We start from the raw sequence: 25,298 nt of genomic DNA, 5'->3' as shown, positions 1-25,298 counted from the left end.
TAACTGAGCTCTAATGGTTATATGCTATGTGAACAAAATATACCCTCGCATGTTTGGGAGGCCTATTTCTGAGAGGTGTTCAATAAACCCAAGATCTTGCAAAGGAAAGAAAGGAAAGAAACAGCACCAGTGCACAACGGGACCCCTTCCTGGCCCTTAGCCATCCCTCAGTCACTTTCTTCTCCTCAGCTCACACCTGACACCTGCCCCACATCCTGCTTAAGCTTTGCCTTAAGGTATACACTCATCCTCTCTGCTGCCTCTGAGGGAAGATTAAAGAATGAGGGAGGAGGAGGAGGTAGAAAAGAAAGGGAAAAGGCAAGGCAGCCACCTAGGACTAGCATGCCTTGGAAGAGGAAGAGGTTTGGACACTTTCGGTTACTTTACCTGCTCTTCCGGCCATTAAAGGGTTATGAAGGATCACTGATCAAGCTAACACCAAAGCCGGAAACTTTGGTACCTTCAACAGCTGGTCTGGTGCTTAAGCTGCAAAGACTGCATTGAATGGGATCTGTTTTGACCTGGAGAAGATGTTGCGGTTGGAGTATGTTAAGGCCAACACCAAAATTGAAAAAGCAAGCTGATGGCCACACCAAATCCCACCAGCCTCCATCCTGCCCTAGGAGCACATTTCATTACATGTAACCTCTATGACCTGACTGGAGCAGCCCTGATCCTAGCATCTGCAGAGGCATAGGCTCACTACCGATTGCACACCACGGAAATAACCACTGCCATCCCACTTACTGCTCTCACATTCCCAGCTGCCACCTGTCGTGATGAGGTGCACTGGTATCCTTCCTCTGAAGCTACCCAGCAAGGATGGAAGTCGTATCAGTTCTGTCAGTTTTAAGTTGCCTCTTGGTCCATGTTTCCCTCCTTTGTCTCTCTCCATGGAGCAATGTGCCAGGGATAAAGCAGTCTGGATTGCTGGAAACCCTCCCTATGGACACCAGCAAGGTCTCCAACTGCAGTGAATGAGGCTGTGGGCTTCCCCATCCATGACGGCCAGCATAAACTGCCACCACCCCCACCCCCACCCCCACCTCGGTGCTGTTTTTTGTGCCACTGCTTTCATTTCTCCCAGGCACACTTTCTGTAGTATCCTAAAGTAAAGCAAAAAAGCATCCAATCAGTTCCATGTTATGCAGTCTTCATCAAGCAAGCCAATAAACGTTGTTTATTGTCCTTTACACAGCATGCATTATCACCTTCCTACAAAACCAAAAGCCATATATTCTAAATCCTTATTGCCACTCAATAGCTAATCACTATTGTATCATCCCATAAATGTGCTGAAGACAATGCATAATGTCACAGCCTGAATGTTGATTATCCTTTAAATTAAAAAAAGAAGCAGAAGCAGTAGAGCATCATCTATTAGGAAAGGGTCACCCAATCAGTACAGCAAGCAATACTAGTCATAAAGTGTTTATAAGAACCAGGCATATATTTACACACTAGTCTTTCTGTAAAGCTTGTCCCTTTAATGTACAACATTTACACCGAAGCCCCAGAATGAAAACATCCTTACACATTACTGACTCTTTCCCTTGTGCTATCAAAATATTCCATCGTAAATTACTTTGGGATACCTCGTGGGAAGTGATTCATAAATGAAATCAACAACAGTCCTTTCGTGGCTGGAATTCGTGCTTTTGCTTAAATTTTGCATGCAATAAAATCTATTGATTTATAAGATGAAACAACTGCCTATTAGCTAAAACAAAACAAAAAATCCAGTAAAGCTATGTGCCATCAGTAAAGATAACCCTTTAAAAATATTTTTCTCTGCATTAATACAGAAGAATTTCAGTGAACATGTGGGCAGTGAAATAAGCAGGAAGGCCACTTAAGAATTATCAAAAAAGCAAGCATAACATACTATATAAGAAGAGGCCAACTGATTTCCAAACTGGGCACATTATCCATTGGAAACTAGGTACGATCCTGAAACACCAAGGAGTCATGCTGTAGTGGCCTGCCCAGACCCTTTAGGAAGCTGATTTTAAGGAGAAAAAACCTTGCGGTGCCACCATAGAGAATGCCATGCCCTTAATTTCACAAACTGTCATTTCACGTAGAGCATGAACTTAGAGCGACGCCTCATTGGAAAATAATGAAGAATGGGATTTGCACACCCCCACTGGAAGAAGACTCAAAAGACAATATATTCAGTGACTCCGAGGGAAGAAGTTATGCAGTTCTCCTGATTTTGCAAAGCATTCTTTGTGTGCAAAAAGCATGCCCCAAAATATGTTCTTTATGGAAGTGTGTATAAAAATATGTGCATTTCAGTGCTGAATACATGGACAAGTGCATATTATTTACCACTGCTCTTGAGGATTCAGGACACAATAGGTATGGTGAAAACAAGGAATATTTATTGAAACATAACAAATTAGATACCTGCAAATTCAATTAATCAGGTTAGCCAAATCAAAGCAGTACTGGCAGGAGAATTCTCCAATACGTAGAGGAATCTGATCCCTCTCATCTCCTGGACATTCTAACAGCTGCATTCTGTGGCCATGCAGACAAGTTCTTTCTCCTTGCTACATGGACCTTGGATATGGGAATCTGACAAGCAAACAGTGGTCCCACTGGCCAGCATTCGCCCCGGTGTGCCTACCAAGCCTAAAGGGCTTCCCCAAGGACCCCCAAAGGCAATGGAGGGTGACAAAAGAGTGCCTTTAACCCAATAATGCCTTTATTTGGTTTAATGAACCATTTATATGTTTATTTCACCTGCGCAGACTAAATGCTAATTGAACCAAATTTAAAATATGCCTATCCAGTCACACAAAAGTAACAGCCCACAGTGTGAAGTAAGCAAAATGAAGAGTCTCAAAGGTCAATCAGGGATTCCCACCCAATTTCCTACCCAGACACCTAAAACGGCTGAAGAACAAATCCCACACTATAAAGCAAGGGGCCATGAGCGCTGCAACGAGGAGGAAGAAAGTGTGTGGGTCATAGCTAGCTTTAAAAGCCTGGTCACTGCTTCTTCCTGATTGCGCCAGACAACAGGTGTGCCTGTCGCTGGTTCCTCCCCTGGGACAAACCACTCAAATCTTCCTTGAAGGGGTGGCAAATGTCGTAAATTCATCCCACTCAAGAGTGAAAGCAGTATCCAGCAGAATGGAACAGAATCAAATAACTTGCAACTTGCTAGAAAGAAACTTATGACTGAGTGTTACGAAGACTGAAAACGGGGCAAATAGAGGCTAAACCTATGTTTAAAAATGCAGGACACAGAAAACCAAAAGGGGCAGAATAGAGGAAATAATTTCATCCATTCACAGAACAGAAATTCTTTAAAGCTGTGGTGTCACTAACAATTCAGAAGCAGGCTGATGGGAAATCCATTTAAATAGCAATAATAAACCCTCGTTCCAACCCAATATGTCCAACGAGGCCTTACAAATAGCGGGGGAGAGAAGGCAAGCAAAATGCGAGGGAGATAGTGAAAGATACAGGAAATTGAATGCAGATTTCCAAAAAATAGCAAGGAGAGACAAGACGGCTTTCTTAAACGAGCAATGCAAAGAAATAGAGGAAAACAACAGAATGGGAAGAACCAGAGACCTGTTCAAGAAAATTGGAGATATGAAAGGAACATTCCGTACAAAGATTACCATAATAAAAGACAAAAGTGGAAAGGACCTAACAGAAGCAGAAGACATCAAGAAGAGGTGGCAAGAATACACAGAGGAACTATACCAGAAAGAAATGGATGTCTCTGTTGTATTTGCAGAGTCCTGAACACAACGGAAGGATGAGGAGTACGTGCCACATGCTTAATTTTTCTTTATTTACACTTCAATGCTGAGAGATTACAAACATGCATCTTGCCTCTGCGAGAGCAGAGAAGCAACCTCCTTCTCCTCAGAACACCGAGAGAAAAAACAAACAAACAGGAAACCAGTGTACGTCACATCCAGTCTCCCGTTCCCGTGGGAAACCCAACAGTACTCTGACTGTGGAATGCAAAACATTGTCCCATGACAAGCACTTCGCTGCACAGTGAATAGAGCAGAAACCAACAGTCTCGTATACCCAAGGTAGTGTGGTTGCTGACCTTGAGCCAGACATCCTGGAGAGTGAAGTCAAATGGGCCTTAGAAAGCATTGCTAATAACAAGGCCAGTGGAAGTGATGATATTCCAGCTGAACTATTTAAAATTTTAAAAGATGATGCTGTTAAGGTGCTACACTCAATATGCCAGCAAATTTGGAAAACTCAGCAGTGGCCAATTGGATTGGAGAAGATCAGTCTACATCCCAATCCCAAAGAAGGGAAGTGCCAAAGAATGCTCCAAATACCGCACAATTGCACTCATTTCACACGCTAGCAAGATTATGCTTAAAATTCTACAAGGAAGGCTCAAGCAGTATGTGGACCGAGAACTCCCAGAAGTGCAAGCTGGATTTAGAAGAGGCAGAGGAACCAGAGACCAAATTGCAAACATGCGCTGGATTATGGAGAAAGCTAGAGAGTTCCAGAAAGACATCTACTTCTGCTTCATTGACTATGCAAAAGCCTTTGATTGTGTCGACCACAGCAAACTATGGCAAGTTCATAAAGAAATGGGAGTGCCTGATCACCTCATCTGTCTCCTGAGAAATCTCTATGTGGGACAAGAAGCTACAGTTAGAACTGGATATGGAACAACTGATTGGTTCAAAATTGGGAAAGGAGTACGGCAAGGCTGTATACTGTCCCCCTGCTTATTTAACTTATATGCAGAATTCATCATGCGAAAGGCTGGCTGGATGAATCCCAAGCCGGAATTAAGATCGCCGGAAGAAATATCAACAACCTCAGATATGCAGATGACACAACCTTGATGGCAGAAAGTGAGGAGGAATTAAAGAACCTTTTAATGAGGGTGAAAGAGGAGAGCGCAAAATATGGTCTGAAGCGCAACATCAAAAAACTAAGATCATGGCCACTGGTCCCATCACCTCCTGGCAAATAGAAGGGGAAGAAATGGAGGCAGTGAGAGATTTTACTTTCTTGGGCTCCATGATCACTGCAGATGGTGACAGCAGCCACGAAATTAAAAGACGCCTGCTCCTTGGGAGAAAGGCGATGGCAAACCTAGACAGGATCATTAAAAGCAGAGACATCACCTTACCAACAAAGGTCCGTGTAGTTAAAGCCATGGTTTTTCCAGTAGTGATGTATGGAAGTGAGAGCTGGACCACAAAGAAGGCTGATCGCCGAAGAATTGATGCTTTTGAACTATGGTGCTGGAGGAGACTCTTGAGAGTCCCATGGACTGCAAGAAGGTCAAACATATCCATTCTTAAGGAAATCAGCCCTGAGTGCTCACTGGAAGGACAGATCGTGAAGCTGAGGCTCCAATACTTTGGCCACCTCATGAGAAGAGAAGACTCCCTGGAAAAGACCCTGATGCTGAGAAAGATGGAAGGCACAAGGAGAAGGGGACGACAGAGGACGAGAAGGTTGGACAGTGTTCTTGAAGCCACAAACATGAGTCTGACCAAATTGCGGGAGGTAGTGGAAGATAGGAGTGCCTGGTGTGCTCTGGTCCATGGGGTCACGAAGAGTCGGACACGACTAAACAACTAAACAACTAAGCAACAACAATAAACCCTACCAAACTCAGTGGTTGCATTGTGCCATTACAAAGCCAAAAACATTCTTTCCACGTGGGGAGCAGATTGTCCATTCATAATAACTAGTCAACACTATGCAAAAGTGTTGGTTTCTGAATCACAGGACAATTATGTAGGGGTGAAAAAAATAAACATGAGTGCTTCTGAAATATTTTTCTAAAGGCCACATAAAAATGGTTTTAAAGCAATACTTAAACACACATTTGTTTAAAAACAATTTGTGTTAAAAGAATTTGAGGGGGCCCCCTATATTTGAATGTCATGGAGTTTAACAATGACCTCCATCAGGAATATATCCATGCATACAAATAAATGTTAATGGAACTCAACAGCAATAAAGGAATCATATGTGAATTTAATTGGTCTAAATGCACTTTGCTTTAAGGAAGGAGCCTATTTTTCAATAATGTGTGAAATTGCATTTGTACACTGTTTATTTTGAAGGACAAAAGCTGCATGGACAAATCTACATTAGTTAAAAGCAATCCTCTCAGTAATGAAAACTAAGTACCCTTTAATAGCCTTCCATCTTCCAAATGCCAACTGAACCCTCCTACTTCTTCAGATGGCGGTCCAAATTCCAGGACTGTATCCAAATGTTAGCACTATTCAGAATTGACCCATTGAACTGGGTATGGCTAACTTAGGTCCATTAGTTTCAATGGACTAACACTGAATACAACTTTCACAGCCCAGTATTCACAAGCTACAGCAAACCTGTGTCTGGATGATGACACTTCCAGCTGTATGCAGGATTTTCATATTAAATCTTCACCCATAAAAATATAATCCTTGAACCCAGAACGTTAGTAAATATAGACTAAATATAGTAAATATAGAGAGGTTAGACTACAGCCTTTGTTCTTTGCATGTTATAATTCGCTAACTTAGGCTGCTGAAAGTTGCTGGATCTCTCTTACAGGGAAGTAAAGCATAATACTCACGTATCAATACCAAACTCTTTTTGACAGCGGGTGAAGACAAGCCTCATTGTCCAGGCCTTTGGGGAAGGGTGAGGTGTACTGGGCTCTCAGTTCACCTGGTTGCTACCTTATTTCTTAATTTTATTCTGGTTTTATGGATGTTTACGTTGCCAAACTTAGTAAGGACACCTGATTGGCATGGCCCAGAGCATGCCCAAACACCTGAGCTCAAGTGATCTGCTAGCCTCAGGCTCCAGAAGTAGCTGGATTACAGGCATTCACCATTGTGCATGACCGCCTGTGGGAGATTTTCCCACAACATTTATATTACTGTTTGTTTTGTTTTTATACTGCATAATCAGCAGCTTTTAATGCATATATAGTTTCCATTGTAAGAACTTTGGGTGAAGGACAGATTACACATTTTTACACACGTTTGCGTGCGCATACGTGCGCGCGCGCGCACACACACACACACACTACTGTAAAGCCAGCCATACCAGCAAACTCTTTCTTCCTTGATTTGCATTAGAAAGAAGTGTTAATACAGAAAGCAATACCACGGCCACATTCAGCTGATTATATCTTGGCTTAATAAGCTGAGATATGATTAATGCTGCTCTGACTTGGAGGGCGGGGTGTCACTATAAAAAAAAAATCTATTAGTGCTTATCAGGCGTCTCATTCCCTACCCCTCAATACCCTGGGACGTTTACTAATCACTATTGATCTAATTACTGACGAGAATAAAATAAACTTAGCATGTGCTGTGTGTGCCCACCACCAGCCAAAGAAGGAGATATGATGGACAAGTCCTAGAATGTAAATCCACTGAGCAATTCTGATCTGTTCACATCTCCAGTGAACGAGCTTATTTAACAGTTTCTTAGAAAATGTCTCTTGGGTTTAGCTCCAGGCAGGAAGTTGTGCATAATTAGCACTTTTATGTAGCATTAACAAACAATCTTGTTAGTTCATTACTTTTTAATATTTGCATCATTCTCCAGAAAGCAGATTAAGACCAACTGCAATTTTCAAATGTGAGACTCATTGAATATAAACCTCAAAGAACATTCGTTTTAATCAAAACACTATAACATTTTCAATTATTTTTTCTTTTTCTTATTTTTTTTTTTTTTTTGCCAATGTAGTGGTAGGCATATGAAGTACTAATATGAATCACATAGGAATTTGGTTCTGATATCAGAAGTCAGTGAAACTCATATCTAGTTATATTCAAGCATGAACTCTGATATATAAGTTGAACTGAATTGACGCATGACTTGTGCTGTATATTGCCCACAGTGGGGAATGGGGAGTGGGGAATCTCTGCCCCACAGGCCTGATTAGGCCAGCAGTGGCCTAGTTTGGCCATGGAGCAAATTTCCCCAAACCATGCCCATTTGTCCCATTCCTGATGTTATATGTCATGTCAGGGGTGAGGCAAGTAAAGGAATGTTTATCCTCACTTTCTGTTTTAAAGCAATTTGTATTGAAACAATTCAAGTAGTCACTCAAGGTCACAATGATGCCAGTTGATTGACAGGTGGCCAACCCCAGCCACTTGTCAAAGTTGGCCCATGGGGTGGGAGTAATGGCCCAGCCCCAAGCCCGATCCAATTCCCATCCCCCTGCCATAGACAATAAGTTCATGCAAACTGATTCTGAGCCAAATAATACAATTTGAAGATTGGAACTGGATTCTGAAAAAAACAGTTAAGTGTAACCAATTCTAAAAGCCAGGAACAGACAGGTGACATACACATTAGATGATCTGTACAGACTAGAGTGCTCCATTTGTACAGTCTGGTTTTTGAACTAGCAGAGACCATTATGCCTAAAGACATACAGAAAACCAGCAACTGTAGAACATGCATTAATTCCATGTGTGAAGGACCATAAGAAGAAAAAGGTGTGGGTGGGGTGCCCCCAGTGGATAAATTAAACAAACACTGCCCTCCCCCCACCCCTGCCGGCCCGCCAACAAATATGATGTATAATTTCCACAGGCGATTAGGGCACAGCTTAAAAATTATCTGACAACTCCAGAGAAAAAAGAGTTTCATTTTTCTGTTCAGGCATTTTCAGCATGGTGCTGAAGAAACCAGTGAAGTGGTTTATATATTTCCCTTCTCTTGAGCTGAGAGCTAATTCACATAATTTGAAAGATTGCATTTGCTGACGGGAATGCGTGTTATAGGCAGGTCTTCTTCGAGCAAAGATCTGCAATAACAAGAAGTGTGATAATCATGCAAAAACATTTATTAACATATCATTTGCACTTACATGAATCCAAGATAGAATTGCCACCCCCCTCCACATCTTTGCCTCTGGGACCAAAATGAAAACCGTGTGGCTCGGCTGTTTAGAGCATCTCAATTTTCACACTGATTAAAAACATCTCACATTGCTTCTCTGTCATTCTAGCTTGGTTGACTACCTACGTAAGTTGAGTTGCATGGTTTTCTGAAAGATGGAATAAGGAAGAAAGGGAACATAGGAAGAAAACCTTGTAAAGCAGCACACAAAATTATAGCACTACGGGAGTACAATCCTAGCCATGCCTACTCAGAGGTTAGTCCCAATTAATTTAATAGGGCTTATTCTCAGGGATGTGGAGTTAGGATTGCAACCTAATAAATGCCTCAACTGGACTTCCATCTACAGTGGTACCTCTGGATGTGAACAGGATCCGTTCCGGAGCCCCGTTCGCATCCTGAAGCGAACGCAACCCACATCTGCGTGTGTGCGGGTCATGATTCGCCACTTCCGCACATGTGCGTGACGTCATTTTGACTGTCTGTGCATGCGTGAGCGGCAAAACCCAGAAGTAACACACTCTGTTACTTCCAGGTCGCCGCGGAGCGCAACCCGAAAATGCTTAACCTGAAGCTACTTCAACCCGACTGTACTGTATCTACTGCTGACCAGCCAGTCTCATCTTCCCTCAGGTACAAAAGAAGAAGAAGAAGAAGAAGAAGAAGAAGAAGAAGAAGAAGAAGAAGAAGAAGAAGAAGAAGAGTAGTAGTAGTAGTAGTAGTAGTAGTAGTAGTAGTAGTTTGGATTTGATATCCCGCTTTATCACTACCCTATGGAGTCTCAAAGCGGCTAGCATTCTCCTTTCCCTTCCTCCTTCACAACAGGTGAGGTGAGGTGAGTGAGGCTAAGAGACTTCAAAGACTAGCCCAAGGTCACCCAGCAGCTGCATGTGGAAGAGCGGAGACGCGAACCCGGTTCCACTATACCACATTGGCTACTACCACAAAAGGGCAGGGTAGCCAGAGGAAGGGCCCCTGGAGTGCAACACAGAGTCTGCACTTTGCTGTTCATGGGGAACATGTGTTTGGTCAGCCTCTTAGAAATAGGGAAGTGATAGGAGAACAAGTGATGACTGACTAGAGGATGCCTTGGTTTCCTGATGCTGTGTTATTTGGGTAATGTCTGCACAGGGTTGTTTCAGTCTACTCTTTGATGTTGCAAGCTGCACTGAGGTGCTGATCTATAGGTACTTTAAATATATATATATATATTATTCTTTGTGTGTGTGTGTGTAGGCACATGATAACCAACAGAGAATTTGAAGACAGTTAACATTCCATGTCTTTTTACTGTTTGATTGGATTGCAGTGGAATTTTAATGTTTTACTCTTCTTTGCTTTTTAACCTGTCCTAGCCTATGAACATTTCAAAGGTTAACATACACACACACACACACACAGAGAGAGAGAGAGAGAGAGAGAGAGACTAGGCAACTTGATATCTTTCAACAGGGCTGTGTAATGGTTAGGAGATATCCATTAGTTTGCTAAATGTCTTGGTGTTACTTAAAACTTGCACCATTTGAAATTTAAACAGATCCATATATTACACACTTCCTAAATGGCACAACATTCTGCTCCTGGAAGGTATAAAAGGAAGAGCTTCTTGGCTGCTTGTGCCAGGCTTATATTATCTGTTTGAAAACATTACACTCTCCAGTTGGCATGATGTGCTTAATTGACCTATCAAGTGACATGAATCTCCAATGAAGAATGGCAAATGAAGCCTGCTCAGAATCTCAAGGAGAACTTGAATTTCTTAAGGACCTTGAGATGGAATTTCTGTTCAGAGGAAGTGGCTTCAAGCTAAACAATATGCAGCATTGGAGATCAGCAATCAGATCTTCCTTTTTTAAAAAAAAAACAAAAAACCACTTCCCTTTAAAGGTGAATAGGGGCAGGGCTCAGAGCATCACAGACCACTGAGGTGGGAGAGCTGTCTAACCCTCAATCACCAACCTAATTTCTGCAATCTAAATCATCACCATAGAGCTGGGGAGGCAATTATTTATTACAAGCTGTACCCAATTATCTCTTGCATTAGTGGACGAGTGAGTTTTGAAGCTTTGCAACAGAGGAATTCAACACAACAGTTGTGCTAGGGGAAACTCATTGTGAAGCAGATTGTGAAATCTATTGTATAACAAAGTTACAAACAACTTGCTTATGGATTCTGTTTCACATTCAAATCCAGCAGCTCTTTTATCCAAATCACTTACAAGCATGTTAAACAATAATGGTCAGATCAGAACACTGCGGTATCCCAATTTTCACTATTCTCCAGGTTGACCAAGAGTCATTTTTTAGCACTCTTAGGTTATGGAAGTCCATCAACCACTGCAAAGGCACCTAACAGTAGCATTGTTTACCCCACATTTAAGGAGTGTGTCAATAAGAATATAATGAGGGACCTTGATATTTAGAGCCTTGGTTAATTCAATACAGTGGCACCTTGGTTTAAGAACAGCTTAGTTTATGAACAACTTGGATTAAGAATTCTGCAAACCCAGAAGTAGGTGTTTTAGTTTGTGAACTTTGCCTTGGAAGAACAACATGTTCCGCTTCTTGTTGTGTGTGTTCCATTTGTAAATTGAGTCCCCCACTGCTATGGGAAAGCATGCCTTGGTTTAAGAACGCTTTGGTTTAAGAACGGACTTCCGGAACGGATTAAGTTCGTAAACCAAGGTACCATTGTATTTCCAATGGTCGCAACACTGGAACATAAGAAGAGCCCTGCTGGATCAGCCCGAAGACACATCTAGGCCAATATCCTGATTTCACAGTGGCTAGTGAGAAGCAACTGTGCTCTCCCCAGTTGTAATTCTCAGCAACTGGTATTCAGGAGCACCTTTGAAAGTGGAGGTAGAACATGCATAGTGCCTAATAGTCACTGATAGTCTTATCCTCCATGAATGTGTCCAGTCCCCTGTCAACGTCATCCCACATGGCAGCTACTTTGTAGGCATGAATTCTATGTTCTTAACCATGTGCTGTATAAATAAGTACTTGTGTTCCTCAGCAACATGGAGATTAGGTTGCTGCTCTGAACTGCAATTATTTCTTGCCTTGCACTTCAAATCTTTTTCTTGAAACTGAACTCCTAGTGGAAGCCCTTGAGGCTTGAATTATCATCTGCATTATTATCTGTAGCTGTAACCCACACGGAACAGAATGCCCACCTCTGTGCTTTCCAAAGATCAATGGAAGCCGCTTAGAATGAGTCAGCAACTGCTCTTATCACCCCACTCATTTACCTCAGTCCTCTTAGCCATACAGGAGAATGGGGGCCTAATAGGGGAGGGCAACAAAGAAAATGAGGGCTCGGCTTGTTGGTTACTATAGATATGAATATATACAGATAAAGGAGTATTGTTGAAATACCTGAAAGACTATACTCCTTTCCATGGGTGACTGATTAAAGTATTATTATTATTATTTTTAATGTGTTTTTTATTATTCTGTTACAAGCTTGTACATACATAAACCATTACTGACAAAAGAACAGTTTGGGGGGAATAAACTACTAAACATATTATTTTACAGTACATAATAATGTGGTATTACAGTAAACTGAACTGACTAAAGTATTAATCGCCATGTCTGATTTCCGAGAGACTCCTTTTTTCTGTAGAGAAAGGTACAATTTGTTTTATCAAAGCTTCTGAAATTGCTCCAAGAATGTTGACTTTATAAAATGATTCATGCACTAATTCCTTGGCCTTTTCAGCTTTTGTTCCTTTATGAAGTTCATTCTGACATCTAGTTAGGAATTCAAGGAAGGTACTACCTCACCATTTAAAGTGTATTTACAACCCAAAGAGGCCCACTCATAGGCTGAGTGATATATACCATTTACTTGGCCTATTCATTGGGCCTGTTAAATAGTGACTGTCTTCAGTTCCTCCGTGGAGCCCTGTGAAAAATGATTCCATTGCTATGTAGGCCAATTGTGAGGAGATAGGACATATATTTCACTAATGTGCAAGAGGGAAAGTATTCTGAAGCTTAAAAACAAAGTTAAAGCTGGTTTAGTGCTCTCGTTTTGCAGAGGAAATTTTCAACAACAAAAAAAAGCAGTCTGGTTTTAAGGGTTCTTTTTGCTTGTGGCCTAATGAAAGAAATGCAGGAAGGGAATGTTTTCAAGTGGGTCTCACAGTGGTAACCAAATGCCTGTGAGAAGCCCATGAGCAGGACCTGAGAGGGACTGCAGTCCCCCCTCCCCAGCAGTTTCCAGCAGCTGGAATTCAAAAGCATTTCAGCTCCGACCGCGAAGATCCAAGATGGTGGTCATCGCCGCTTCCATAGTTTAACTGTGCACTCACACACACAAATAATTCTCACTGCAGTCATCTAAAGACAACAAACCATGCCCTGCCCCCTTCACCTCTCTCACCGCCAAGAGAAAATAATAAATACATAGAAAGAGAACCTATCCAAGTGCTGCTGACACAAAAATCCCACACATACACAAAGTAAAAGAATGTAAGTTTTACCACCCCATTCCCTCTCCCCAGTTCTCTCTCCTCTCTCGTCTCCCAACCTAATACAGTATATAGACTAATGTCTCACATTGAATGCAACTGATCACTAGCCCCCTCCTTCAGCTCAAGACATTTCTTGAGGCCCCGATTTCACCTCCTCCTGCTCCCAGTTCATTTAACTCCAACCCCCCGCCCTCCTTATCCTGTAGCCCATCTAGTCCAGCATTCTCATAGTGGCAACACTCCAACAAGCCCTGAACAAAAGCAGCACTCTCCCCTCCTATGGTTTCCAGAAACTGGTATTCATCCCTCCCCACGGTATACTGTGCCTCAAGACTGGAGGTTCCTACACTAGCTGCCTGGAATGCTGACTTAGTTCTCAGATACTCCCCATCTCCCCCATGGCCACAGGAGTAAAGAAGCCAGGAAGCCAGCACTAAAATGCCCAACTAGTTATATATGAGGAGGAGATGGAAATGCATGGAAACACTTGCTCAGATAAATGCCTGACTGAAAGCCAGGGAGAGGTGGCTCTCATATGCTGCCACAACAATATGAGCTTCTTCGCTCAGGTCAACTCCAGACTCCAGCCTTGCTGACCTGGAGAAATAGATATGAAACATGCTGCTTTTAGTAGCATGAACACGGAAAATTGGATATATGGATTCTGTGATAGTACTACTGCCTTCTAGGACTACAGCATGCATAAGCAAACTGTGAAAATATGTGTGCATGTTCCACCTGATTGGTATTGGAGAGAGAGCTAGGACTGTGTCTGCGTGGGCACTCTGTAGTCCAGGCATAGGCAAACTCCAGCCCTCCAGATGTTTTGAGACTACAGTACCCATCATCCCTGACCACTGGTCCTGTTAGCTAGGGATGATGGGAATTGTAGTTCCAAAACATCTGGAGGGCTGGAGTTTGCCTATGCCTGGACTACAGAGTGCCCACGCAGACACAGTCCTAGCTCTCTCTCCAATACCAATCAGGTGGAACATGCACACATATTTTCAGAAGCAAGTTAATGAGACAATCTGCAGCAAAACATGTTTGGTCCCTTTTGGCTGATATTTCTCTGCTGGTGTCATTTACCCTACACTGTTAATTAAATGAAAACAAGTGACAATTATTTGCTGCATCATAATAGGAGCTGAAATAAAGCAGAATAATTGATCTGCCATGATTTGTTTTGCCTGTTTTTAACCTAGCTGCTTGACTATCAGGTAGCTGATCATTTTGCAATGCTAGTTAGGAAACAAAAACAGGGCACGTTATGTTGTTCCATCTTCCGCTTGCTTTCTGGAGCTCTTTAAATCTGCTGAATGCAGCACCCCAGTTTTCCGCAGTGGTAAGCTGGATGCCCATTTCAAGGTGCTGGGTTGAACCTTTAAAGTTCTGGATGACTTATTAATACTGTAATTTTATTTATTTACATCATTTGTACAAAGACCAATTAACAATCTGGAAGGTGAACAGCAAAAACAATGATAGCATCTACAGATGTGCCCCCCCCCCCCATTTACATGCATCCCACTTGTGTGAGACTGCGTGTATGCGGGTTCACCGTGGAATAAATAAATACCGTATTTTTCGCTCTATAAGGCACACTTTCCCCCTCCTAAAAAGTAATGTGTGTGCGTCTTATGGAGTGAATACAGGTGGGAGGGCCCCAAGAGCTGCACACATGCTCCAAGTGCTCTTTAAAGGGAGTGCGGCTCTTGGGGGAGCCTTAGCTGCGCGCAGCTTCTCCTGGGCAGGGGGAGAATTCATGCCACTGCCCGGGAGAGGCTGCGCGCGGCTATCCCATAAGCCAGGACCGCAAGCGGGATCGATGGGCTGCGATCCTGCTTGCTGTCCTGGCTTCTGGGATTCAGAATATTTTTTCCTTGTTTTCCTCCTCCAAAAACTAGGTGCCTCTTATGGTCTGGTGAGTCTTATAGGGCAAAAAAATACAGTAAACAGATGGACTTCTCTTGCTTGGGGCTGCTGTCCAGAAGTTGCTCAGTGATGGCATTGAAGAAAGGAGTTGGGGGCTGGAAGGGCAAGGCCTCAAACCTGCGCACTAAGAGGTCTGAAACGCAAGCAGTCCCCTCCTCTAGATTCTTTGTTGTAAGTGGAGGAGGGCCCAGGCATTAGATATTTGTTAACAAGGTTAAAGACAATAGGGAGGACAGAGAGTAAGAAACTTCTCAAATAAAAGAAAATGAATACTAAACAGGCTTTGATTGACAGTGCAGCAATGATGGATGCAATGGAGGCTTCATCTAGCATAGCATATCCTCTTCTACAAACAGTTTCCATGGCAGGAGGCACAAGAAGTTAGGTGGGACCTACAGTTCTCATCCCCTTCATGGATCACTGCCTTGCCGTGGCGAAGGGGCTTGAAGAACTCAGAGAAGCTATGAACTATGCCGAGCAGGGCACACAAGATGAGCAGGTCATAGTGGAGAGTTTTGACCAAACGTGATCCACCTAGAGGAGGAACCGGCAAGCCACTCCAGTATCCTTGCCAAGAAAACTCCATGGACAAAGACAACAGGCATATAAAAGTTATGACGCTGGAAGATGAGCCCCTCAGGTCGGAAGGCGTCCAACATGCTACTGGGGAAGAGCGGAGGACAAGTACAAGTAGATCCAGAGCTGATGAAGCGGCTGGGCCAAAGCCGAAAGGACGCTCAGTTGCGGATATGCCTGGAAGCGAAAGGAAAGTCCAATGCTGTAAAGAAAAATATTGCATAGGAACCTGGAATGTAAGAACCATGAACCTGGGTAAGTTGGAGGTGGTCAAAAATGAGATGGCAAGAATAAATATTGACATCCTGGGCATCAGTGAACTAAAATGGACGGGAATGGGCGAATTCAGTTCGGATGACCATCACATCTACTACTGTGGGCAAGAAACCCGTAAAAGAAATGGAGTGGCCCTCATAGTCAACAAAAGAGTGGCGAAAGCTGTACTGGGATGCAATCTCAAAAATGATAGAATGATCTCGATACGAATCCAAGGCAGACCTTTTAACATCACAGTAATCCAAGTTTATGCACCAACTACTGGTGCTGAAGAATCTGAAATTGACCAATTCTATGAAGACTTACAACACCTTATAGAAGTGACACCAAAGAAGGATGTTCTTCTCATTATAGGGGACTGGAATGCTAAAGTAGGGAATCAAGAGATAAAAGGAACAACTGGCAAGTTTGGCCTTGGAGATCAAAACGAAGCAGGGCAAAGGCTAATAGAGTTCTGTCAAGAGAACAAGCTGGTCATCACAAACACGCTTTTCCAACAACACAAGAGACGACTCTACACATGGACATCACCAGATGGGCAGCATCGAAATCAGATTGATTATATTCTCTGCAGCCAAAGATGGAGAAGCTCTATACAGTCAGCAAAAACAAGACCTGGAGCTGACTGTGGCTCAGATCATCAGCTTCTTATAGCAAAATTCAAGCTTAAACTGAAGAAAGTAGGAAAAACCACTGGGCCGGTAAGATACAATCTAAGTCAAATCCCTTATGAATACACAGTGGAAGTGACAAACAGGTTTAAGGATTTAGATTTGGTGGACAGAGTGCCTGAAGAACTATGGGTGGAGGCTCGTAACATTGTACAGGAGGCAGCAACGAAAACCATCCCAATGAAAAGGAAATGCAAGAAAGCAAAGTGGCTGTCCAACGAGGCCTTACAAATAGCGGAGGAGAGAAGGCAAGCAAAATGCGAGGGAGATAGTGAAAGATACAGGAAATTGAATGCAGATTTCCAAAGAACAGCAAGGAGAGACAAGAAGGCCTTCTTAAATGAGCAATGCAAACAAATAGAGGAAAACAACAGAATGGGAAGAACCAGAGATCTGTTCAAGAAAATTGGAGATATGAAAGGAACATTTCGTACAAAGATTACCATAATAAAAGACAAAAGTGGAAAGGACCTAACAGAAGCAGAAGACATCAAGAAGAGGTGGCAAGAATACACAGAGGAACTATACAAGAAAGAAATGGATGTCTCGTACACCCCAGGTAGTGTGGTTGCTGACCTTGAGCCAGACATCCTGGAAAGTGAAGTCAAATGGGCCTTAGAAAGCACTGCAAATAACAAGGCCAGTGGAAGTGATGGTATTCCAGCTGAACTATTTAAAATTTTAAAAGATGATGCTGTTAAGGTGCTACACTCAATATGCCAGCAAATTTGGAAAACTCAGCAGTGGCCAGAAGATTGGAGAAGATCAGTCTACATCCCAATCCCAAAGAAGGGCAGTGCCAAAGAATGCTCCAACTACCGCACAATTGCACTCATTTCACACGCTAGCAAGGTTATGCTTAAAATTCTACAAGGAAGGCTCAAGCAGTATGTGGATCGAGAACTCCCAGAAGTGCAAGCTGGATTTAGAAGAGGCAGAGGAACCAGAGACCAAATTGCAAACATGCGCTGGATTATGGAGAAAGCTAGAGAGTTCCAGAAAGACATCTACTTCTGCTTCATTGACTATGCAAAAGCCTTTGACTGTGTCGACCACAGCAAACTATGGCAAGTTCTTAAAGAAATGGGAGTGCCTGATCACCTCATCTGTCTCCTGAGAAATCTCTATGTGGGACAAGAAGCTACAGTTAGAACTGGATATGGAACAACTGATTGGTTCAAAATTGGGAAAGGAGTACGACAAGGCTGTATTTTGTCTCCCTGCTTATTTAATTTATATGCAGAATACATCATGCAAAAGGCTGGGCTGGATGAATCCCAAGCTGGAATTAAGATTGCCGGAAGAAATATCAACAACCTCAGATATGCAGATGACACAACCTTGATGGCAGAAAGTGAGGAGGAATTAAAGAACCTTTTAATGAGGGTGAAAGAGGAGAGCGCAAAATATGGTCTGAAGCTCAACATCAAAAAAACGAAGATCATGGCCACTGGTCCCATCACCTCCTGGCAAATAGAAGGGGAAGAAATGGAGGCAGTGAGAGATTTTACTTACTTGGGCGCCATGATCACTGCAGATGGTGACAGCAGCCACGAAATTAAAAGACGCCTGCTTCTTGGGAGAAGGGCAATGACAGGCCTAGACAGCATCTTGAGAAGTAGAGATGTCACCTTGCCAACAAAGGTCCGTATAGTTAAAGCCATGGTCTTCCCAGTAGTGATGTATGGAAGTGAGAGCTGGACCATAAAGAAGGCTGATCGCCGAAGAATTGATGCTTTTGAACTATGGTGCTGGAGAAGACTCTTGAGAGTCCCATGGACGGCAAGAAGATCAAATGCATCCATTCTTAAGGAAATCAGACCTGAGTGCTCACTGGAAGGACAGATCGTGAAGCTGAGGCTCCAGTACTTTGGCCACCTCATGAGAAGAGAAGACTCCCTGGAGAAGACACTGATGCTGGGAAAGATGGAGGGCACAAGGAGAAGGGGGCGACAGAGGACGAGATGGTTGGATAGCGTTTTTGAGGTTACCAGCATGAGTTTCACCAAACTGCGGGAGGTAGTGGAGGACAGAGGTGCCTGGCGTGCTCTGGTCCATGGGGTCACGAAGAGTCGGACACGACTAAACGACTAAACAACAACAACACAGTTCTCATAGAGACTACATCAGATGGAGATACAGTGGTACCTCAGGTTAAGTACTTAATTCGTTCCGGAGGTTCGTTCTTAACCTGAAACTGTTCTTAACCTGAAGCACCACTTTAGCTAATGGGGCCTCCTGCTGCCGCCACGTCACCGGAGCCCGATTTCTGTTCTCATCCAGAAGCAAAGTTCTTAACCCGAGGTAGTATTTATGGGTTAGCGGAGTCTGTAACCTGAAGTGTATGTAAGCTGAAGCGTATGTAACCCGAGGTACCACCGTATACTTTATTGTATTGTATTTTTATCTTGATTTTTATTGTTTTCTACTTCTAAACAGCTTTGAGGGTTTTTTTATTCAACTAAGAGGTGTGTAAATTTTATGAACTAAAAAGAATAGATGACTCATATGTTATGAAGAGTTACCCTTTTACTCTGATACAACACCGTGGAGAAAACCATAGTGCTTCCCATTTCTTTTTCTTTTCCCCTTGATTTTGAGTTGGTCAGTAACACACTGGTTACAATGGTATTGTCCCACTCAACAGAAAATAAAACTTTTTACATGTTTTAACCTACATTGTGACTTATTAAGGCATCATGAGTAGTTAGTAATTTTTGTATTGTTTTAATTATGCTGCTATTTTTGTCATTAGATTCAATTAATTAAAACCCTGTTTAAGAAAAGAGTCTAAGTTCAGGGTCCAAGCTATCTCTTGAAGGGTCATGTGCAGGTTTTTTAAAAAAATGGGCAACATGACTATTAATTAGAAATATGAGCAGGCAGAATATATGCTTCTTGCAGAACGATATGTGGGAACAGCGAACAAACTAGATATGTGGGGATTCACATCTTCACACCTTTGTTTGCTTCAGCAGACAAAACTGTTTTGGAAAATGTTTATTTTCAGCTGGGGTGTGGATGCGCCCCCCCCCTTTTTTGCAACTGATGTTGTTCCTTCTGGCTCTGATCCATGAAATGCTGTTCATTTTATAGCTTCCCTTGAGGCTCAGAGAACAGACAAATCCATGTTCTACCTAGCTCAAAGATACAGACACAGGCCATTGAGAGCCACAGGCCATTTCAACTGTGGAAAGACGCAGCAGGGAAGCTGCAAGCGGCTGCTACTTGGCAGCAAGTTCCTTTTATCCCCAGAGAGATAGGAACAACAAGCAAAAAAAGAGGAAAGAATCGGAAATAGTATATTTCCTCAAATGAGAAAATAGGTAAGGTTACATCCCATAAGGCAGTCTATCCGCTGGGAATCTACACTAGTTATAAACTTAACGGCCCAATGGATGCAATCTCTGCTTCATATACATGAAGCTGATAGAGCGCTTATCTGAAAAGTATTCTAAAAGGAGGAGTAGCAGAGGAGTGACATTTGCAGAGAGTTCACTACATCCTGTTACTGCTTTCAAAACTGAATATGCAGAATTGAATTCATTTTCATCTCCATAAACTGACAGGAACTTATGATGGGGAGTTGATTAATCATTATTTAATAAAATAGCAGAGCTGAAACTTAAAGGGATAGTCTAAGAGCATATTCTCCTTCACAATTTAATTGTTTTAAAACGATGTGTGTGTACACACCCACACCCTTACCGCTATGCTAGAATTGAGAATTGTTACATTGTGTGTGTGTGTGTGTGTGTGGAATCCTGAAGAAGGTTCTAACATGTAGACCCCATTAAAAACAATGGTCATTACAAGACTGAAATTGTGCATGGCATTGTGCTCTTTCTTTGCATACACAGGTTAGAAAGTGCCACAAACCTAGGAATGAAGGAGAAATATGTTCTGACTGCATTTTTTAGTGAACCTACTTAATTCACCTGCAAGCACGTTGCCTTGCCCTCACAATTGAGAGGGCTAGGGCCACACGATGTCAGCACGCTACACATACATGCCACAGGGTGTGGTGACGTCACTCATGCACACCACTCGCACATGCTTGGGGTATGCTGATGTCATGTTATGCAGCGTGCTGATGTCACCCAACCATGGCCCCCTCAATCATGGGGCTACTATAATTTAATTATCATATAATTTAATCCCCACTGTGGAACTTATCAGTTTATCTACACTTCCTCTTGTCCCGCTGTTTCCCTGCAGGGAAAATTGCTCTTTAGGGCTCATTCGGAGCAAACAGCAATTTGGGTTCACCCCAGATTGTTAAAGAGCAGGTTTATCCTTGGGAAGGAGTGGGGCAAAGGGAATACCACTAGGACCCATGCCTGGAAAGCACGTCACAAGAGAAAGTGTAGATGAGCCCTATATTACCAACACAGAGCTTTCTGGATGGATCACAATGCTTGAAAACATTATAGTTATTGCATTCTACTGAAGCAAAGCATATGAATACTATTGCTTACCACAAAATAGCACAATTAAATTGTGTCACCACTGCAGATAACTGTTTGGAAAACTTCCAAAGAACTAAAAATATGTGGGTGTGTTATTTTACAGCATGGTAGTAAATAAAAGTAAGGCAGATCACCTGGCCTTTAAAATGTATGTTGGTCCCCCCCCCCCCCTTATTTCATTGTCTGTATCACTTACTAATAGCTGGAAGCACTGAGGTAAGATTTCATCCACAGATACAATCCAGCATAATAACAGAACTTTTACAGAAGGAACAGTCATCCCCCAGCTTCCTCCACAGTTTTATCTCTCCACTGTCCGTCTGCCACCTCCCAGTACAACCAACTTTCATTCTCATTATACAACAGATGGAAATTATTCATTTACAAGAACAACATCAAAATGAATATGGCAAGTCTATCCCCCTAAGATTTTTGTTTTAAGGAGTAGCAGGAGGGATGGACAGAGCCATTGCTGACAAAATGTCTCCATGCTCCCATTTAACCTGACGAAATATGAACACAGTTTGTCCTTCTCCACTCCCAGTGGCCTTATTGAAGCACAGCAACAGATGTTTGGTCACCACTGCCTGTCACATGCCCTCCCCCCTTGTTTATTGGTGGGACGTGCACACATATTTTCAGAAATAAGCTAATGAGATGATCTGCTGAAAAACTACGGATGTGAAAAGAAAAAGGAGGAAGTAAAAGCCCGGCTGTTGAGACGAAGTATGGTTTTCGCCAACCACAAGCCTTTAGGGGACATGGCTGAGGCATGTCCAATGGCCCTATCAGGTGTTATAGACAACTCACAGTGCTTTAAATTGGAGGGGAAAGATTCATGGTATCGTTGCACCCATGTCAATAAATCAACACCTTTGTCTGGCACAGTTCCTACCCCAATGGTGGTGGAAATCGAGACACCTTGTAGAAGCACTGCATAAGGCAGCTTGCACAAGACTACTATGAAGCAGAAGACTGCACTATGATCCCCAAGAGGAAGATGGGAAATGGACTTAGTATGGTCTTTTATACTGGAGTTGTATTACTGTCTATTTTAATCATATTATGTTGTATAGAGGATAGGATATAGAAATATGTTATCTTTTACATTAATTGGTCTGTTACACTGGGCAGTGCCCCTCAGGCAGAATGGGAAAGGAATAGTTTTCCCAGGCTTGGAATGAAACCAGCTATTGGATATGTGTGCGTATATATGAGTTCCTTGAGCCAGAGGCTGGAGGTGATGGAACAGTAAAAAAATCAAGCCCAGTGTTCCCATTGCAAAGTAAATGCTGAAAAATATTTAATAGGCCAGTGGTTGTGGGAACTTCCATTTTTCAAAATCTGATCCATCAGGATCAAAATGGATTCCTATAAAATGAGTGAGTATCTTTTTCATTAAGGCAGTGAGTTCCAAACTATGTTGCACTGCGTTCCAAACTATGTTGCATACTTTAAGCATGCAAAGGAATGCTTCTTTAAAATGCTGTGTGCATATGTCTACTGCACACTAATAGGGTCTTGCAATGGGACCTAAAAAAGCTGCTATAAAATATCTCCTGGGTTATTGCCTTCAATTCTTCACTACTTATATTCTGATGGTTGTCAGGCTTTTGCTTCTACTTGTGCCAACAGAAGGGAGCATATGCCCTAATTAATGCAATTTGGTATACAAAAGAATGCAAATTGCCGCAGTGCAACCAAAAAATGGGGGATTGTGGGCCATAAACATTGGGATAGCTGAGAGCTATTTTACCCTTTTGCCAAATACAGCTAAATTAATAAGGATTAATAAAAAGTATTTTGGAAAGAAGACCAAAAAAAAAAAAAAAAGAAAGAAAGAAAGAAAGAAAGAAAGAAAGAATGAAAATGTGCATGCAAGTCTGTTCAAGAGCAAAAAACAACCCTGAGTTTGTAGTGAATAATAAGACATGCAAAAAGCATGATGGGTAATTAACCCATCTTAATCTTAATATAAAAGTCAATTCAGGTTGCACAACTGCTGATCCCATCCTTTCAGAGACTTCCTCCTGAAGGAAATAGTGGGCACTCCTTTGGGCCAGGGGGCCAAGCAGCTCAGGGCTGGCCTTTGCCTTATAAAGCTGGTGCCGCCCTGATCACTCCTTCTTCACACTTTACAGTCTCTCATGTGCCAGCCATTAGGGAGTGCAGACATTAGTAGTACAAATGAGTAGGGTGTCCCACAACTAGCGTTTGTTGCACCTTTTTATGTACTACATGCTTTCCCTTATGTGACTGAATTACAGTGGTTTGGACTTGTTTATCTGGCTGTTTCATTTTGATTCCAGTTGGCATTCAACAAGGGCAAGTTGACTACAGTAGGATGACGATAAGTGGTAAGCACCCCGAGGCACTCTGGCATGAAGGGAACTTCTCCAATCACCTCCCAATGCCAACTGGCTTGGGAGGTTGCTGGAACCAATGTCTTCTGGCCTGGTGTGTTTCCCCTGATGAGTGCTGGATAGCAGGTGCAGGGTGTGCCCCACACCTACTGCTTTCCTATACAGGGAGGTTTAAAGATTTGCCCCATTGTTGCATATGATGAAGATTCACAGGGGTGGTTTTGCCAAGGGTAGTAAGCATAAGGTCTTCCCTTAAAGAACTTGGTTTAGTTTGTTGTGGATTCTCTCCCCATCTTCCACAGGGTAGTCTTCATCATGTGGAAGGATAGGTTCCAAAACACAGTACACAAGGTTCTCAACCACTTTCTTTTAAAAAGTTGAAAGGTAGTGCTGGAGTTCCTGAGGATGAGCAGGATGCCCACATTAGGAAGGGGCTGATTCTGTGGGAGGAAATTTCACTTAGGGCTGCTGAGAGGTCAAGGCATCCACCCTTGAAATCACACTGCTGCCCAGGAAAGCTGGGGGTGGTGCTTAACTGGCTGGGAACCACTGGTCCCATTACTAGGAAAGCCTGGGTTCCCAGGCACCCACACTATGAAGCTCTGACTCTCATCCTTCTTTTCATACAGTGGCAGAATGTCCTCTATTTGCATGGCCAGGCTCCTCCAAGACTGAATGCAAACATGGGCGGCATTGTGAGTATTCCAGTTTTTGTCTGCAAAAAGGGTGAGGGTTGTCTACATGTGCTCTGCTGGGGGGGGGGGCAAGGTTCTGAACATTGCTTCGTCCAGATTGCCCATTCAGCAGGAGAGGGTTTCCTGGCAACAAATGTTTGCCAGAAGCCATGAGTCCCGTGAAGCAGATTCCCATGTCATTTCTTGTTTTCTTTCCAGCAGCAGCCAAAGGATCTGGTCTGACTCTGCCAGTCTGAGAAAGATGGCAAATGGAAAAAGTGTGGTGAACTTTCAGTTTTGGCTTTGCAAGAAAGGGTATGGTGCTTTGGATGTGGTCTCGTATTGGGGGGCGGGGGGCGGTGCATGGTGTTTCCAGGATTTCTCCTGGCTGAAAATTCCTGTGGGAGAGAGGTTGGGGGAAACAAACAGGGGGCAGGAGCAGAGGGCCATTCTCAGCAAATTCTCATGTAATTTCTCCCCCTGTCGTGCTGCAGCCAAACAATCTACCTCTCTGCAGCCAGGCCCTTTGAGAACGGGCCTCATATGTAGGCAGTGTGATGTGTATCGCGTTTCTGCTTGTAAAATAAAACTTTACAATGCTCTTTTTTGTACTGCTTATGTGTGTGGGGTGTGTGTGTGTGTGTGTGTGTGTGTGTGTGAGAGAGAGAGAGAGAGAGAGAGAGAGAGAGAGAGCGCTTGGTACTGAACCGGGCTTGCTCCAGGCTGCACCTTCTCAGGAGACAGTGCTTCAGGAGGAAAACAGGGGCCAGGAGACATGAGTCACATTCTGCAGCTTTTTATGTCATTTCTCTTTCTTTTTGTCTCGTGGCAGCTGAAAGATCAACCTCTCCCCAGCATGGACCCTCCAGGCAACAACGTAGACTGCATGGTGGGTATTCCCTTGCAGATGTGTCTGAAGTGTGCTCTGGATGCTTGCGAGGAAGGAGGTTGCAGCCAAGATTGC

General features: G+C 43.0%; 1 pseudogene; it reads left to right on the top strand.

Annotated features, from left to right (window-relative positions):
- The first annotated feature begins 329 nt into the window (after positions 1-329).
- LOC144326232 (RNA-binding protein with multiple splicing 2 pseudogene) lies at positions 330-1,068 on the top strand (annotated as a pseudogene).
- The last annotated feature ends 24,230 nt before the right edge of the window (positions 1,069-25,298 follow it).

This window comes from Podarcis muralis, chromosome Z (assembly GCF_964188315.1).
Source record: "Podarcis muralis chromosome Z, rPodMur119.hap1.1, whole genome shotgun sequence".
NCBI classification, from domain to species: Eukaryota; Metazoa; Chordata; class Lepidosauria; order Squamata; family Lacertidae; genus Podarcis; species Podarcis muralis.
This window is presented reverse-complemented; position numbering and strand designations above follow the sequence as displayed.